The sequence below is a fragment of the Heptranchias perlo genome, chromosome 20 (assembly GCF_035084215.1).
Source record: "Heptranchias perlo isolate sHepPer1 chromosome 20, sHepPer1.hap1, whole genome shotgun sequence".
Taxonomy (NCBI): domain Eukaryota; kingdom Metazoa; phylum Chordata; class Chondrichthyes; order Hexanchiformes; family Hexanchidae; genus Heptranchias; species Heptranchias perlo.
In genome coordinates this window covers 21,168,930-21,181,063 of record NC_090344.1, presented here as the reverse complement: position 1 = coordinate 21,181,063, position 12,134 = coordinate 21,168,930, and the positions used below count along the sequence as shown (strand labels likewise).

Genomic DNA, 12,134 nt, shown 5'->3' with positions numbered 1-12,134 from the left:
GCATATGGAAATAGGCGAAAGCACCTTTATTCAAAATGAAAATACTGGCTATGTTGCCAACCTGAAACTGCAAACGTGCATCTCCTCAGCAGGTCAGGCAGAATCTTTAGACATAGAAACAGAGTTAATGTTTCAGGTCGATGGCCATCACATGAGTATTCCAACTCACTCAACTTGCGCCTTGTCGATGGTTGAACGGCTTTCGGGAGTTAGAAGGTGAGTCACTTGGCGCAGAATATCCAGCCTCTGACCTGCTCTTGTCGCCACAATATTTATGTAGCTGGTCCAGTTAAATTCCTGGTTAATGGTGACCACCAGTATGTTGATGGTGGGGGATTCGGCGATGTTAATAACGAATCCCCACAGAAGAGATTTACTATAATGATTCCAGGGATGAGGGGCATAATTTCATGGATAGATTGGAGAAGCTGGGATTGTTCTGCTTGGAACAGAGACGGTTACGAGGAAATTTGATAGAAGTATTCAAAATCATGAAGGATCCAGACAGAGTTGATAGAGAGAAACTGTTCCTATTGGCGGAAGGTTCAAGGAGCAGAGAACATCGATTTAAGGTGTTTGGCAAAAGAACCAAAGGTGACATGAGGAAAAACTTTTCTACACAGCGAGTGTTTAGGATCTGGAATGTACCGCCCGAGGGGGTGATGGAGGCAGATTCAATCATGGTCTTCAATAAAGAAATGGATAAGTATTTGAAACGAAAGAAAATACAGGGCTACAGGGAAAGGGTGGGGGAGTGGGTCTATCTGGATTGCACTTGCAGGGAGCCGGCACGGACTCGATCTGCCAAATGGCCTCTTTTCGTGCTGTGACCTTTCTTTGATTCTATTCTATTTGTCGGAGGCGATGCAAAGCGACCGGAGCGTGACGTAAATCGACCTGCTCATGTACATTCCCTGATAATAAATCCTAGTGTGATGCAAAGAAGAAATTCATAATTATGGTGCATATCTTTTATATTATACTGACTATAAAAGGTACTCGGTTCATCAGGGCGCCATTGTGCACATTGATTGATACTTCACCGAGATCACACCTTACAGTCCCAACACCTCCGTCTAAGAAACAGTTGGGTGGCAATCCAGACTTTGCTGAATTGTGCAAACAGGTGTAAACCAGCAATGCGGAAAAGCACTTCTTATTAAAGAAGGGTTTTTGGTGAGGCGGCCAAAATGAAAAACTCTACAAATTCTGGCAGCAGTAAGATTCGAGCCCACATAATTCAGAGATGGAAATCAGCATCTTCGACAGCGAAGTTACTCACGCACATGGCAAATCCTTCAGTTCTGATGATTCACGTCATAGAGCTGAAACGTTCCCTCTGGTTCTTTCTCCACAGGTGCAGCCTGACCTGCTCAGCGTTTTCAGCATTTTCTGTTTTCATTTTTGTGCTTTCACAATGGCTGTTTTCCTGAAAACACCCAATTTGACCCAAGGACAAAGCTCCCACTTTACTTTCCTCACGCGCTTTAAAGTCTGTCGTTTCCGAACAAAATCCCCTCCGCGCCGGACATTCAAAGGACCTTTCGCTCACGGTCAATCTCCTGTAATCGACACCTTTTCACCATTGCCGCTCTTTTCATTTCTCCTCATTCCTTTTCAAGCGGAACATTTCCGACCTTCCTGCACCGCCCAGATTGCCAAAAGTGCACCTGTCAGCCGTCATTCGCAGCTCTGTCGCGCCGCCCGTCTCTCCCGCACATCAACTCCTCGGGGAAAAGCGCCAACGATCATGAAAACAAAACCCGTGTCACAAGATACCCCATGGAAATTTCACGGAAAATATGCGCTGTACTTCCGAATGACAGCCCTGCTTTCTTTGAGCTTGTCTCTCGAGCAGATCGAAATGTATCGACTGGTTTCAAGGCACAAATGAACATTGATGCGAACGGGACATGTGTCCCCGAGAAACAGCGGTCGATGCAGTGCAAACTTAAAGGTCTAAGAATGTGAAAGTGAGTGTTAGAGTAGGCAAGGCCGCAGTAAAGTGTCAATGAAATGGACCATGATTGTGGAAGGAAAAAAAGCTGGAAGAAGCGGCGGGTCGGAATTTTGGATCTTTCAGCAGAGACACATGAGAGAACAAAGACAGGATACAGACAAAGGTGCTGGAGGCAGAAAGAAAAAGAATAAAATAAGAGAAATGAAAAGAGAGTGAAAGAAAGGATGGGATAGAAGGCGATGAAAGAAAGAGAAAGAAAGAAGGGAGCGAGGAAATCAAGCGTGCAATACTCACCCGGCTAATGGGCGCTGCTCCCAAACGGCTGCACTTCGCTCCACAGACCCTCATCCCATTCACACCATCCGACAATACACTTTCAATGCTGTGCAGTGGAACAGAGTTTGAAGGTATAAAGACACTCACACCATCCTACAATACACTATCAATGCTGTGCAGTGGAACAGAGTGTTTAAAGGTATAAAGAAACACACACCGTCCTACAATACACTTTCAATGCCTGTGCAGAGAGACAGAGAGTTTAAAGGTACAGAGACACTCACACACCGTCCTACGATACACTTTAAATACATGTGTAGTGAGACAGCTAGTTTAAAGGTATGGAGACATTCACCTTTTATTCAAAAGCAGCACATCCCAGCAATAAGAGAGAGCGTGGGTCAGTCTCGTTCTCCTGATGTAGCTGAGGCTTGTCAGTCAACAGTCCCCTCCTCCCATTATTGGCTGTGGAGGAAGTACAGTGTAGATTTAATGGAATACCTTCAGCCTGACCGAGGTTAGGCTGACTGGCCAGTTATTACTAGATCGACGCCTTTCTCCCTTTTTAAACAACGGCACATCTTTAGCGGTCCTCCAATCCTCCGGTATCGAAACTGTTACCAGGGAGGATTGGAAAATTATGGTCGGAGCCTCCGCTATTTCCTTCCTTGCTTCTATTAACATCCTGGGATATATTTCATCCGGCCTGGGGATTCAGGTGGTGTGATTTGGGGACTTTCATTTTCCTGTTTGCAAATGTTTGCACCGCAGGTCAAGATCACAAGTCCAGGTCCAAATTCGGACTGCTTCCGGGTTTAAACTTCAAATCATGAATTATACACCAACCCCAACCGCCCAGAAACAAGAATGTGTCCTTAAATGAACGTGTTACAGACACATTCTATGAGAGGTCTGTCTGAATAATGAAAGAGCGTTTTTGAGCAGTCATCTTGATATCTGTTTCCGCCTGAAACCTGAACAAATACAAATTCCAGAGTGTTATTACGTCGCTAAATTCCACAAATTAGGTGAAAATAATAAGTTGCACAAGGCACTGCTGGGAGTTCAACCCAGGATCTCCTAGTTTACTGGACCTGATGTTTTAACCAACTAAGCCACAGCGCCAATTGATTACGGTGTGCCCCTACGTCCTCTCGCTAATATCTATCAGCGACTCGTTACTGTCTGTTTGGGGTTCAGACCGTTTTATCTTTGTCCATTTCGCTTGTCCGTTTACCTGTACATCCCGATACTGCCTGCATTTCTCGCTGTGTTTATCTTTGTGTATCCATCAGTGCTTTGATACACGGATGATTATGTGTGCTTGTGCTTGTTACATTAAATAAATTAGGGGATCAGACAATTCTCTCTCTGACAGTAAAGAACTATTGAGCCGAACTTTACAGCAAAGTATTGTTTATTGCGGTGCTGAAACTAAAACAAACAGAAGAGGTACAAACAGGGAAAAGGAGAAAAACCTGTGAGGGAAAATGAGGACAACAATCAAGGTTTTTACCAATATATTAAGAAAAAGAAGAGTGACTAAGAGTAATGTGAGCCCGTTAAAGTCAGATGGAGGTGATATTGTAATTGAATATCAGGAAATGGCAGAATTGCTAAATATTTACTTTGCATCGGTCTTCACAGAAAAGGACGAGGCTAACATACCAGAGACACGAGGAAAACTGTTAATAATTCAAGGGATTCAATATAAGTAAAATAATGGCAATGGAGAAAATAATTAGATTAAAGATAGATAAATCTCCAGGACCTGATGGTTACCATCCCAGGGGACTGAGAGGAATAGGTGAGGAAATTGAACATGCTTTAGTCACGATCATTCAAACACTCTTGATTCAGGAATTGTTCCTTTGATTGAAACATTGTCAATGTCGCTCCATTATTTAGGCTGAGTAGCAGAGATGATGTTGCAAATTATAGACCCATTAGTCTGACGTCTGTTGTGGGGAAGTTACTAGTTTCCGTTCTTAGGGAAAGAATGACTGAGCACTTGGATAATTATGGATTGAACAGAGAGAGCCAGCATAGATTTGTGAAGGGTAAGTCAAGTCTAACAAAACTCGTTGAACTTTATGAAGGTGTAACTAACGTGGTAGATAATAGAGTATCTATGGGTGTTATATGATATTGACTTCCAGAGGCATTGGATAAGGTACCATATAAGAGACTGTTAACGACAATGAGAGTGCGTAGAATTTAAGGCAACCTATTGAAATGGATTCGGAGTTGGTGAGAAGGTGGGAGACAGAGTCCCGGTATATAAATGACGTTGACAATGGAATAGAGAGCCGTATATCCAAGTGTGTCGCTGACACCAAGTTAGGTGTCTCAGTGAGTCGTGTAGATGGAAGCATAAAGTTACAAAGGGAAATTGATAGATTAATTGAGTTGGCAAAACTGTGGCAGATGGAGTTACATAGAATTACAAAGAATGTACATCACGGAAACAGGCAATTCGGCCCAACTAGACTATGCCGGTGTTTATGCTGCAAACAAGCCTCCGCCATCCCCATTTAATCTAACCCGATGAGCAAACCCTTATATTCCTTTCTCCTCCATTTCTTTTTCTAGCTTCGCTGTAAACGAATCCATGCTATTCGCCTAAACTACTCCTTGTGGGAGCGAATTGCACATTCTAACTTCTCTCTGGGTAAATGTGTTCCTCTTGAATGCCATGTTGAATTAAATAGTGACTACCTTATATTCATTGCCTCAATGATTTGGAGTCCCCACCTCCACAAATGCAAACACGTTATCTACGTCTAACCTATCAAACCCTTGGATAATCTTAAAGTCCTATATCAGGTCACCCCTCAGCCTTCTCTTTACTATACAGAAGAGCCCCAGTCTGTTCAAAATTTCAATATGGAAAAGTGTGAGTTCATCTACGTTGGACTGAAGCAAGATAGATCAGAGTATTTTCTAAATGGTGAGAAGCTAGGAACTTTGGAGGAGCAGAGAGATTTAGGGGTCCAAGTACAGAAATCGCTAAAATCCAGTGGAATGGGTGAAAAATTAATCTGAATGTCTCATGGCATGTTGGCCTTTATCTCAAGGAAGCTGGTATTCAAAGAGGGGGAAGTATGTTACAGATAGAAATCCCTGCTGAGACCCCATTTAAAGTATTGCATTCAGCTCTGGGCACCACCTCTCAGGAATGAAATATTGGCCTTGCAGAGGGTGCAGCGCAGATTCACCAGAATGATACCGGGGCTAAAATGGTTAAATTATGAGGACAGGTTATGCGGAGGTCGGTCCTCATTTTTCTCTTATGGATCCGGCCCCATCCGTTTACTGTGGACGGGAGCGCTTCTGATACTAAGTCAGTCAGAATCGGATGCAAATCACATCACGGGTACAGCGGGTCTGGGACTGGCGACTGGTTTTACATTGAGTCTTTTTTAAGGAATAGGCTGTACATTGTTTGTATAATAATAATAATAAGTTTGATACAATTAAGGTTTTTTTCGGTTATTTCCCATTTCCACCCTCACCAGTTTTATATAGTAACAGGTAACAATGTTTAAGGGATGTGATGTACAGTGTTGGAGGAATCAGTGTAATTTAACTTGATAAATTGAAGAATCTCTTGTCTATCCCAGGCTCTTACCTCAGGTTTCGACCCTCAGCTAGTTTAAAATCGGTGACTCACTGATATCAATAAACCAGTAACAACCCCGAAACCTCAGCGGGTATATTTGTTCCGATGCTTAGTGACAGTCCCAATTTCCATTGAAATTACAATCAGCAAATCCCAGAGGCTGTTTCGGGTTTGACAAACTGTGAAACAGATTGTTTAAATAGCCGAAAAGAGGGAAAACCTGGTGGTAGATATAAAGTTTTATACTTTATCTCTTTCTGTTTCAGATTTACAATTTCTCTTTGTGTGTTGCTGACAGGAGCGGCTATAATGGAGCCCAGTGACTGGGTGACGAGCTGCACTGAATCATTGGTCTGTGTTACAGACCGGCTCGTTGGACCTGCTCATTTCGACTCATCTCATTGTCAGGAAACGGGAAATTACTGAAATTGAGGCTGGTGAATAACTGCTCGAAATACCAATCCTCTCCACCACTGGGGACTAAGTCTTCCGACAAACAGGGATTTTCAGTCGTGCAAGTTTCATTCACGTATTCAGCTCTTCGTTTCCCTGATCTGATTGTTGCACCTTTCCCTTCAATTCACGACTTGCAGGAAAAACTCGATTTTACAGTCGATGTTCGGGTCATGACGTATAGTGATATTTCAAATAATTAAAATCGACCTTTATCAATCCCAATATCCTCACCTACACGTTTGACGAATGCAAAGCGGCTTCAATCACGGTTTTGCTGACACAACTCGTTCAAAGATACTGTCGGTAATTGGTGGGTCTTTCAAGTCATGACACGAATGTAACAGTTCGCACTGCCGTTTTCACCAAGACACTTCAGATTCACGTGGAATGATTTCGGTCTGGCGGTTCAATCCGTTCCCTCTTCACAAATCCGCGTTTGACCCCGTATCTTTTAGTATTTTTGATAACTGATACCAAATCGGTTTGCCCCGTATTGTACATTACTTTTTTAAAATATTACAGACAAGCAGAGCACTTGAGCTGTCACAGCAGTGACTTTGACTTTTCTCCGTCTCCTCCAGATTTCCCGGCAACTGTCACTAACCACAATCTTCTGTCACACTTCTCCATCAGAAAGTTCCGAGCCTCGGTTTTCAAATGAAATAACGCCCATCTCTTCAATCAACGACATCCCAGGGAGAGTTTCCCAGTTTCGTCTCACACTTTCCCCAAATCCTCCTTAAAGTACCATCAAAAATTGTCCTTAAGTTAATAAAAATATAATTAAAAGTTCTAATCTTCTGGGGTTTTGTTTCAGATTCCACAGCTTTTAAAGTTCACTGCGGATATTTATCGAAGCGCATCTTGATTGGAGGCTTCTTGGAGAAATCGGAGAAAGATCTCGAAGCTCTTGAAGCGCAAGCGGTCAGCGTGCGGCACTTTTATCAGCTTCAGAAATGCCCAGGTTGTGAGTTTCAGCCTCACCGAGAACAGTCGAACATTTTACTACGATCATTTTGACCGGAGTTCAAGGTACAACTGGTCTGTTCCGTCACGCATCTGCTTCTTAGTGTTCCCATGTGGGCACTTGGGTTCCTCTGGCCTACCGTCTTACAACAGGAGGTGCGAGTTTACTTGTTTACAGGGGGAGAGGGGGCGATTAGCGTCAGCTGATGCCGCAAAGGGGCCGGTACGAAATCTTTAAATCTGAAGAAACAAACACACAATTCTTCTTTTCGTTCAGCGGATATTCATCGGGTGGAAGTTTCGTGTGGGGAAAATTTGGAAGGGAAATCTGCTGCCTGGTGTCACTGTGTAACGGATGAAATTATTCAGCTTACAGATATTAATACATGAAAGGTCGAGAGGCCTTTTCCAACTCCCGTGTGGGGCAAGTTTAGCTTTTGAGCCACTGGATAAAGGGTTATTTTAATTGGTGCTAACGAATGAGAAGACATTTGGCACAAACAAGAAGAATTGTAAACTCAAGAGTTCACTGTCCATGTTTCTTACATCATGTTCAACAGAAACAAGGATTCTCCTCAACACGTTACTGAGAATTTTATAAAAGGGATCTTCAACTCAGTTCGACGTTCACGAAGGATAATTCAGAGTCCTACCATAAATTTGTACAATGGATCTTTTTCGTATATTGAGCCTGGGTCGCTCAGTCGGCAGACTCTGAGATTTCGAAAAGCGGCTCGTGATTTCAGTGTGCAGAAATCAAATCCTTGTTCAGGCAATAAACTTTGAAACAGCTGGCAAGTATCTATGTTTGCGGGACAAATGATGCCTGCGATGTGTTGTCAAAGCTTCGGTGGTATATTGTTTCCCAGGGATCGGCAGTTTTGCGCTGTCTGAGGCGGTATTTGCGGCCTTCCGCCAGCAACCTGTGATTGGAGGGAGCGGGGCCGGACAGGCGGCCTGAATGTCGTTGTTGTCGTGGCCTCACTCAATCCGGGAGCTGGGGAACATCGAACTTCGAAAAACGGATGTGTTTGTTGCCGCGGTTGCCATGCTGTTTAGAACGATAGTTATTAACCGAGGCAGCTCTTCAGGGTCCTTTAAAAATCTCTCACAAATCAACAAAAAACAGTCGCAATGAGTAGCTTTGAGAGGAGATTTCTGCACAGGCAGGGTAGGAAACTGAAGTGAGGGAGATATATTTTCGGTATCTGTGTAATGTTTGAGTGTGTGTAAAACTGGACAGAGAAAGGAAAATATACCGGTTCTGTATTTTATTCATATTTCACCACAGAGTGAAATCTTGCGTGTTTTCATATTTATTGATTTTTAGTGGATGACGTTTTGAAAATGTTTCCGCCCGGTTTCGAACCGGGGACTTTTCGCGTGTGAGGCGAACGTGATAGCCACTACACTACGGAAACTCTGCTGTGCAAACGGTTATACGAAATGCTCGGAAGATAGTTGCCGTCTTCAAATGTTCTCAGTGCTGGGAGACGGGGCCGGGTCCCCTTCAGGGGATTAAGTTTTACAAAATAGTTTGTTGTATTAATTTCGCAAAGCTCATTAAACTCAGTAAAAAGACGAATAGTTGTTCAAATCGCCATTAATCAACCAATAACTTTCTGTTTCAGACTGACGGAAATCCAGCATGTTTTTCATTCATTCATTCACCAGGCTGAATATGGAAAGTTCAGAGGGGAAGTGAAAAAGGAAATGACGGGCAAAGAGAGAGTGTGAGAATAAACTGGCGGCCAACATAAACTGGCATGTAAACATTAAACGGGCAGTAGGAGCCGTACTCTGATAAGGGACCATAAAGGAGAGCTATTCATGGAGGCAGAGAGGATGGCAGAGATATTATATGAATACATTGTATACGTCTTTACCAAGGAAGAAGATGCTGCCAGAGTCTCGGTAAAGGTCAATACAGTTGAGATCCTGAATGGGCTAAACATTGATAAAGAAGAGGTACTTGGAAGGCTAGCTGTACTTAAAGTAGTTAAGTCACCCGGTCCGGATGGGATGCATCGTAGGCTGCTGAGGGAAGGAAGGGTGGAAATAGCAGGAGGTACTGACCATAATCTTACAAACATCCACAGATACGGGGGTGGTGCTCGAGGACTGGAGAATTGCAAACGTTACATCCTTGTTCAAAAAAGGATGTAAGGATAAAGCCAGCATCTATATGCCAGTCAGTTTAACCTCAATGGTGGGGGAACTTTTAGAAACGATAATCCGGGACAGAATTAACAGACGCTTGGACGACTGTGGATTGATTTGGGAAAGCCGGCATGGGTTTGTTGAAGGAAAATCGTGTTTAACTAACATGATTGAGTTTTTTTGTTGAGTTAACAGAGAGGGTAGATGAAGGCAACGCAGTTAATGCGGTGCATATGGACTTTCAAAAGGTGTTTGATAAATTGCAGCACGGTCGGCTTATCAGTAAGATTGAGGTCCATGGGTCAAAGGGGGCAGTAGAAACATGGATGCAGAATTGGCTGAGGGACAGGAAGCAGAGAGTAGTGGTGATTGGTTGTTTTTTGGACTGGAGGGAGGAGTCCAATGGTGTTCCCCAGGTGTCAATGCTGGGACCACTGCTTTTCTTGATTTATATTAATGACTTGGACTTGCTTGTACAGGGCACAATTTCAAAATTTGCAGATGACACAAAACTTGGAAGGGTAGTGAACAGTGTGAAGGATGGTGACAGACTTCAAGAGGTTATATATTGGCCTGTGTCATGGGCGGACAAGTGGCAGATGAAATTTAACACAAAAAATGCGACATGATACATTTCGGTCGGAAGAATCAGGAGAGGCAATATAAACTTAAGGGCGCAACTCCAAAATGGGTATAGGCCCAGAGAGATCTGGTGGTTTATGTGCACAAATCGTTGAAGGCTTCAGAGCAGGTTGAGAATGCGGTTGAAATGGTATACGGGATCCTGGACTTCATAAATAGAGGCATCCAGTAAAAAAGTATGGAAGTCATGATGAACCTTTATAAAACACTGTTTCGGCCACAACTATGGTATTGTGTCCGGTTCTGTGCACCGCAGTTCACGAAAGATGTGAAGGCCTTACAGAGGGTGCAGGAGAGATTTACTAGAATGATTGCAGGGATGAGGGAATTTAGTTACTTGGACAGACTGGAGAAGCTGGGGTTGTTCTCGTTGGAACAGAGAAGGTTGCGGGGAGATTTGATAGAGGAATTCAAAATCATGATGGGTCTAGACAGAATAGATAGAGAGAAACTGTTCCCAATGGTAGAAGGGTCGAGAACCAGAGGACATAGATTTCAGGTGATTGGCAAAAGAACCAAAGGTGACATGAGGAAAAACGTTTTTAAATAGCGAATGGTTAGGATCTGAAATGCACTGCCCGAGGGGGTGGTGAAGGCAGATTCAAAGGCAACTGGATAATTGCTTGAAAGGAAAAAAATGCAGGGCTACAGGGAAAGGGCGGGAGAGTGAGACTAGCTGGATTACGATTGCGTGGAGCCGAATGGCCTCCTTCCGTGCTGTAAACATTCTACGATTCTATGAGATTTGAGCGTCGCTGGCAAGGCCAGCATTTATTGGCCATCCCTAATTGTGCTTGAGAAGGTGGTGGTGATCCAGCTCCTTGAACCGCTAAAGTCCGTGTGGTGAAGGTTCTCCCACAGTGCTGTTAGGAAGGGAGTTCCAGGATTTTGACCCAGCGACAATGAAGGTACGGCGATATATTTCCTAGGCAGGATGGTGTGTGACTTGGAGGGGAACATGCAGGTGGTGTTGTTCCTATGTGCCATATGCCCTTGACTTTCTAGGTGATAGAGGTCGCGGATTTGGGTGGTGCTGTCGATGAAGCCTTGGCGAATTGCTGCAGTGCATCCTGTAGATGGCACACACTGCAGCCACGGTGCGCTGGTGGTGAAGGGGGTGAATGTTTAGGGTGGTGGATGGGGTGCCAATCAAGCGGGCTGCTTTGTCCTGGATGATGTCGAGCTTCTTGATTGAAGCTGGAGCTGCACACATCCAGGCAAGTGAAGGGTATTCCGTCACACTCCTGACTTGTACATTGTAGATAGTAGAAAGACTTTGGGGAGTCAGGAGATGAGTCACTCGCCGCACAATACCTGGCCTCTGACCTGCTCTTGTCGCCACAGTATTTATGTAGCTGGTCCAGTTAAGTTTCTGGTCAATGGTGACCCCCAGGCTGTTGATGGCGGGGAATTCGGCGATGGTAATGCCGTTGAATGTCAAGGGGAGTTGGTTAGGTTTTCTCTTGTTAGAGTTGGTCATTGCCTGGCACTTGAATGTTACTTGCCACTCATCAGCCCAAGGCTGAATGTTGTCCAGGTTTTGCTGCACGCGGGCACGTACTGCTTCATTAGTAGGGGGATTGCGAATGGAAATGTACACTGTGCAATCATCAGCGAACATCCCCATTTCTGACCTTATGATGGAGGAAAGGCTATTGATAAAGCAGCTGACGGTGGTTGGGCGTCCGACACCGCCCTGAGGAACTCCTGCAGTGATGTCCTGGGGCGGAGATGATTTGCCTCCAACAACCACTACCATCTTACTTGGCGCCAGGTAAGATTCCAGCCACTGGAGAGTTTTCCACCTGATTCCCGTTGACTTCAAATTTCCTAGGGCTCCTTGAAGACACATCGGTCAAAGGGTGCCTTGATGTCAAGGGCAGTTACTCTCACCTCACCTCCGGAATTTAGCTCTTTTGTCCAGGTTTGGACCAAGGCTGCAATGAGGTCTGTCGCCGAGTGGTCCTGGCGAAACCCAAACTGAGCATCGGTGAGCAGGTTATTGGTGAGTAAGTGCCGCTTGATAGCACTGTCGACGACACCTTCCATCAC

General features: G+C 44.3%; 1 non-coding gene across 1 annotated transcript; it reads right to left on the bottom strand.

Annotated features, from left to right (window-relative positions):
• Positions 1 to 8,628: 8,628 nt before the first annotated feature.
• On the bottom strand, positions 8,629 to 8,701 carry trnav-cac (transfer RNA valine (anticodon CAC)). The gene has a single exon. It is a non-coding gene; the product is annotated as a tRNA-Val (tRNA).
• Between the last annotated feature and the right edge of the window lie 3,433 nt (positions 8,702 to 12,134).